The sequence below is a fragment of the Vulpes lagopus genome, chromosome 21, assembly GCF_018345385.1.
Source record: "Vulpes lagopus strain Blue_001 chromosome 21, ASM1834538v1, whole genome shotgun sequence".
NCBI classification, from domain to species: Eukaryota; Metazoa; Chordata; class Mammalia; order Carnivora; family Canidae; genus Vulpes; species Vulpes lagopus.
Window position 1 is genome coordinate 1103622 of NC_054844.1, and position 6716 is coordinate 1110337.

The 6716-nt window shown below is 43.8% G+C and overlaps 1 pseudogene; it reads left to right on the forward strand.

Annotated features, from left to right (window-relative positions):
• The first annotated feature begins 3412 nt into the window (after positions 1-3412).
• On the forward strand, positions 3413-5755 carry LOC121480089 (annotated as a pseudogene).
• The last annotated feature ends 961 nt before the right edge of the window (positions 5756-6716 follow it).

The window sequence follows — 6716 nt, forward strand, 5'->3', positions numbered from 1 at the left end:
AGAGAGAACAGAGCAGAGTCTCCCCCAAAGAAAAGATCTCCCGTGATCAAATTCTGGCTCCTGACCTGGTTTTCAGGAGAAGTAAGGCAAGAAGCCAGCCCTGTCTTCACTTGACTAAAGGAAGTGTAGGAGGATCAAAGAATTCATTAGAAGTCCCCGGAGGATTCAAGTGTCTGCTCATTCATCACCCATCACCTGCACCTGAGCTCAAAGGCCGCAGCCAACCCTCTCTCCATTAGTAGTTTATCACTATTTGGTTCATGACACTGGAAAAACTCTTGGTGATTAGAGGTCCTCAACCACAGGCTGGTACCCAGATGGAACAAGATGACCTTTCAGCTCCTGTCCAATTCTGACAGTCTTTGATTTATTGCCTTAACCAACCCCAGTAGATAGTATATAGGTCCCAACTCTGCCAACTTATGTTTAATAAATGGTGAAAATGGAACTGAGCAGAATGGACTTCTGTAGCAAGTTGTCATGATTATAGGCATCTTCCAGGAGTGTAAGGGCTCTGGCCTGGACTTAGTGTGATCTCTGATTTGGCAAATTAAACCAGCTGCTAGTCTTGTCTTGCATGCTTTGTTCAATAGGCTGAGTCCTAGCAGAGAACTAGAAACATCAACAGAATCAGATGCTAAGATATGACTATCTGGGAAACAGGCTGTAGCCATCTTGGAACTAAGTAATATTTCTGCCAGGAGTGGAGTCATTAAAACTGATTTCACTTATTTCTCCTGTAGGACTTCCCAGAAGGTACCCTGACATATGTTTTTTGGAAAAACTTATGTGTTAATTGAATTTTTATAAATGAAATCATGCTGCACCTGGGGGCTTGCTATTTATTTCAAGGAAATCTGAAGCAAAGCCTTCTGTAAAACATTTTTGTAATTCGAATTATGTAATCTATATTTATTTCTTGGAGTAAGGTTAAATGCTTTTTCCCTCTTTGTCAGGTAAATTGTCTGATCTAGAAAAACCTAATAGCCTGAGACACCAAGAGTCCTTGACTTGCCAGTCTTATTTTACAAGTCCCCATTATTTGGCCCATGATGAATTCCCTGGTCCAGCCCCCTCCTTCTGGATCCTGGAGCTTTTTTTTTTTTTTTTTTTTTTTTGGATCCTGGAGCTTTTTGTCAGCTGGCACAGCTCCCTGGGAAGGGCAGGGAGACTTCTCAAAATTCAAACCAAGGGAATGTTGTTGGAGATGCAAATCATCCTGTTTCTCAGCAGGTGAGAATTTGGGATCCAGCCTTAGGAAAAACCATGGAACATTTTTCTTATGATCTGAAATAATGTGAAACCTTCAGAAAAGTTGCAAGACTAGTACAAAATACTCTAATGTTAGACTCTTTGTCTAGGTTCTCCAACTATTGACATTTTATGACTTGCAGTATCATCCTTTGTATATGTATCTGCATCTTTCTTTTTTTTTTAAGATTTTATTTATTTATTCATAGAGACAGACAGAGAGAGAGAGAGAGAGAGAGAGAGAGGCAGAAACACAGGTGGAGGGAGAAGCAGGCTCCATGCAGGGAGCTTGATGTGGGACTCCATCCCAGGACTCCAGGACCACACCCCGGCTGCAGTTGGTGCTAAACCTGGGCTGCCCTCTGTATCTCTTTCAATGTCTGCATGATAGATCCTATTTTTTTTTAAACATTCAAGACTTAAGATGCAGCCATTATGCCCCATTTCTCCTAAATGCTCTAGTATACATTTACTAAAGACAGTGCTATTCTTCTGTGTAACCATCCAAATCAGGAAATTAACATTGATAAAACACTACCATCTGGCCCTGGCCCTTCCAGGCATATTTCTTTTCTGGCCCCAGAACCTAACCCAGGATCACATGTTACATTTAGTTACACCCTCTGTTGTTTCTTTTACTCTGGAACAGTACCCAGTCTTTCCTTGTCTTTTGTGACCCTGACATTTTTGAAGAGTCCAGACCAGTTATTTGGGAGAATATCCCTCATTTCAGGTCCATGTTTTCAGGTCCATGTTGCCTTGTGAAGAGATTCCAGGTTATACATTTTCAGGGGAATGCCTCAGGAGTGATGCCTTGTCCTTCTCAGTGCCTCACATCAGGAGCCACCTGGCTCAGGGCCTGCTGAAGGCAGTCTGCACCAGCAAACAACAAACAATTGTAAAAATTTCAGCCTGCTGTTAAACCAATGGTGGTTTGAAACTGGTCTTTGTGGGAACTTTTTTCTAAATTTTTTTTTTAGGGACGCCTGGGTGGCTCAGTGGTTGGGCACCTGCCTTTGGCCCGGGGCGTGATCCTGGAGACCCAGGATCAAGTCCCGCATCGGGCTCTCTGCATGGAGCCTGCTTCTCCCTCTGCCTGTGTCTCTGCCTGCCTCTCTCTCTGTGTCTCTCCTAAATAAATAAATAAAATCTTAAAAAAAAAATTTTTTTTTAGTGTAAGCTCTCGGTTCCAAGTGGCACTCAAACTCACAACCTTGAGATCAAGAATTGCATGCTCTACCAATTGCACTAGCTAGGCAGCTGAGACATCATGGGAGTTTTTACACTACAGAAATCAGCAAATATTACAAATTTATAGCACGCCCCCCCCCCCCCACTTGTGCTGTTCCAGCCAGTTTTTTTTTTTTTAAGATTTTATTTATTCATGAGACACACACACAGAGAGAGAGAGAGAGAGAGAGAGAGAGAGAGGCAGAGACACAGGCAGAGGGAGAAAGAGGCTCCATGCAGGGAGCCTGATGTGGGACTCCATCCGGAAACTCCAGGATCACGCCCTGGGCCTAACGCAGGCACCAAACCGCTGAGTCTGAGTCACTAGGGCTGCCCCCAGCCAGTTAAACATTTATCAGCATACCAATGTATAGGATGTCAATCTGACCCATTATGATGATGTTCACTTTGTCAAGGAAATATCTGCCAGGATTTGGAACTGTAAAAATTTCCACTTTGTGACTATAAATATTTAATGAGGAAACACTTTATGTAAGAATCTTATTCCTCATCAAATCTTTAACCCATTAGTTTTTGTAGCCACTGAAGATTATTGCCTGAATCTACTATTATTATAATCATTATTCTATTTATTTACTTGAGAGAGAAAAGGAAGCAAGGGAGAGCAAGAGCCAGGGAGAGGGAGAAGCAAGCTCCCTGCTCACTGAACAGGGAGCCCATGGAGGGCTCGATCTTAGGACCCTGGGATCATGACCCCTGCTGAGGGCAGATGCTTGACCAACTGAGCTACCCAGGTATCATCAATCATTACTATTCTAGTTACTTATTGATGTGTAACAAATTATCCTGAAACTTAATGGTTTAAGAAATAACATAAATTTATTGTGTCCTATAGGTTTTGTAGGCCAGGGATTTGGGAAGGGACCAGGTAGGCAATTCTAGTTTGGTCTCTCTTGAGGTTACGGTTAAAATGGTGGTGGAGCTGGAGCAGTCAGGAGCTGGCCAGGTATCTCCTTGTCTCTATACAATCTCAGGGCTCGGCATAGGTCCTCACAATGGCCAATGTGAACTTCCTTGCAGTATGGTGGCTAAAGTAAGTGTTCAGGTAATAAAGCAGAAATGCTGTTGTCTTTTCTAATTTGACCTTGGAAGTCACATGGTATCACTTCTGCCATCCTCAGTTGGTCATCTCTCTCTTTTCTAAGCCCTCCTACTTTCAAGAGAAGGGGAGATAGACCCCACTTTTCAATGGAAAACTCAAAGTCACATGTAAGAAGAACATGTAGGATTAGAGATCCTGATAAAAATTATTTTAGGGGGGTGCCTGGGTGGCTCAGCCAATTAAGCATCAGCCTTTGGCTCAGGTCATGATCTCAGGGTCCTGGGATCAAGTACTATGTGGAGCTCCCTTCACAGTGGGAAGCCTGCTTCTTCCTCTCCATCAGACTGCTGCTCCCCCTGCTTGTGCTCACTCTCTCTGTCAAATAAATACAATCTTAAGGGAAAAAAAAGAAACAAAAAAGAAAACAAAAACATCTAAAAAAATATTTTAGAAAATATAATCACCGGGACGCCTGGGTGGCTCAACAGTTAAGCGCCTGCCTTTGGCTCAAGGGGTGATCCTGGAGACCCGGGATCGAGTCCCACATCAGATTCCCTGCATGGAGCCTGCTTCTCCCTCTGCCTGTGTCTCTGTCTCTGTCTCTCTCTGGGTCTCTATGAATAAATAAATAAATAAAATATTAAAAAAAAAAGATAGGATGCTGTCTGATTCTGTGAATCACTGAATAAAGCCAATTAGATATCTTCATAGCTACTCAACTGAATTTTTGTTTGTTACTGGCATATAATAAGACACAAAAATATTTATACATATACATGTATATTTATTTCCAAGTTTATCTGTGGGTATTACTTTTTTTTAAAAAAGATTTATTTATTTATTTATTCAGAGAGAGCAAGAGAGAGGTAGAGACACAGGCAGAGGGTGAAGCAGGCTCCACGCAGGAAGCCCCACGTGGGACTCAATCCAGGATCTCCAGGATCACACCCCGGGCTGCAGGCGGCGCTAAACCCCTGCGCCACCAGGGCTGCCCTATGGGTATTACTCTTAATTGCAGGGTCGGGAATTCAAGCCCCATGTTGGGCCTAGAGTTTACTTCAAAAAAGCAAACAAACATGAGTTTGCACTCATATCTCCAATTCTGTTCAATAGCATGGATTTATTCCAGCCTCAGGCCTTGTCATGTCTAACCCTGTTATTATTCATGAAGTGAGAAACCTGGCCCCCACCATTCTCCAGGTATCTCCATAGTTATCGATTCCCTGTGTGTGTAGTCCATCTCCACCCCCACCCCCACCTCAGCTGATCCTGCAGGTCCCTCTGGTCCCAGAGGCCTCAAGGGAAGGGAGGGGAACCAACAAACAAGAGGGAAGGAAAGAACAGAAAAAGATTTGGGGGCGGCGCCAGAAGGAGTTGTGGCGGTAGCAGCTGGAAAGGACCATGGCCAACGGTGAACACCTTCATTGCCATCAAGCCTGATGGAGTCCAGCGCGACTTTGTGGGAGAGATCATCAAGCGTTTCAAGCAAAAGGGATTCTGCCTCATTGCTATGAAATTAATCCAGGCTTCTGAAGACCTTCTCAAGGAGCACTATATTGACTTGAAGGACCGTCCATTCTTTGCCGGCCTGGTGAAGTACATGCAGTCAGGGCCTGTGGTTGCCATGGTGTGGGAGGGCTTGAATGTGGTAAAGACAGGCCGAGTGATGCTTGGGGAGACCAACCCTGTGGACTCCAAACCTGGGACCATCCATGGGGACTTCTGCATCCAAGTTGACAGGAACATTATCCATGGCAGTAATTCTGTGGAGAGTGCGGAGAAGGAGATTGGCTTGTGGATCCAGCCTGAAGAGCTGGTGGATTACAAGAGCTGTGCTAAGAACTGGATTTATGGGAAAAAAAAAAAAAAAAAAAAAGAACTGGATTTATGAATGACAAGTGATGAGGGAGCATACCTCAGTGCTTTGTCCGTTCCATTCCCTCTCCCTCCCCATGAGCAAGGGGCCAGGCTCTTGCAAATCCAGTTATTTTTGAGAACTTCCTTATAACCTGGAGGGGACCTCTTGGAGCTGGGAGTGCTCCCTGCACAGTGGGCCACCATCAGATTAAAATATTTCATCAAAAAAAAAAAAAAAAAAGATTTGGAAGGGGAAAAACTCATGGACTCTTCAGAGTTTGAAGAGATCTCTAAATAGAAAGTGATTGGGCAGCCCCGGTGGCCCAGCAGTTTAGCTCCTGCCTTCAGCCCAGGGCCTGATCCTGGAGACCTGGGATCGAGTCGCACGTCAGACTCCCTGCATGGAGCCTGCTTCTCCCTCTGCCTGTCTCTGCCTCTTTCTCTCTTTCTCTCTGTGTCTCTCATGAATAAATAAATAAATAAATAAATAAATAAATAAATAAATAAATAAATAAATAAGAAGGGATTCCCTGTGGTGTCACTGAAGCCTCTTCCAAGTACCTGCAGGTACCTCTTCTAAGACCAATTGTACTTGTGGTTTAAAATTCTTTTCTCTTGGGCAGCCCGGATGGCTCAGCAGTTTAGTGCTGCCTTCCGCCCAGGATGTAATCGTGGAGACCCGGGATCAAGTCCCACATCAGGCTCCCTGCATGGAGCCTGCTTCTCCCTCTGCCTGTGTCTCTGCCTCTCTCTCTCTCTCTCTCTCTGTGTGTCTCTTATGAATGAATAAAATAAAATCTTAAAAAAAAGACTTAAAAAATTATTTTTCTCTAAGAGGGTCTTTGAAATATGTATAAGCCTCAGAGTCCCACAGAATCTGGATCTGGATCTTGCTCTGGGTCAGCTCCTCATTTGGAATGAGGAAAACAAGGCGAAGATACATCGGGGTTAGAAGACTAGCAAAACTGAGATAAACGTTATAGGGTCTCAGCATGGAAGGGATCCTGAAAGCTATCTAAAACATCACCACTTCTGGAACAGCTGCCCAAATAATCAGTAAGAGCCACCTGCTTACTTTTTAAAGCTCATCAGAATAGGATTCTGTAATGTGCCTCAGCCGCCCTGTCCAGAATCCCAGAACATCCCTCTTCCCAAGACCAGGATATTGAGTGACTGATTGATGGATTCCTTGCCTCTCACAAGAACTATCACTGGAGGATTGGATGTATATATTTAACTGTATCTATAGGCCAACATTAAGTTAGAGTGCTAGATTATTTTTTTAAGATTTTTATTTATTCACAAGAGACACGGG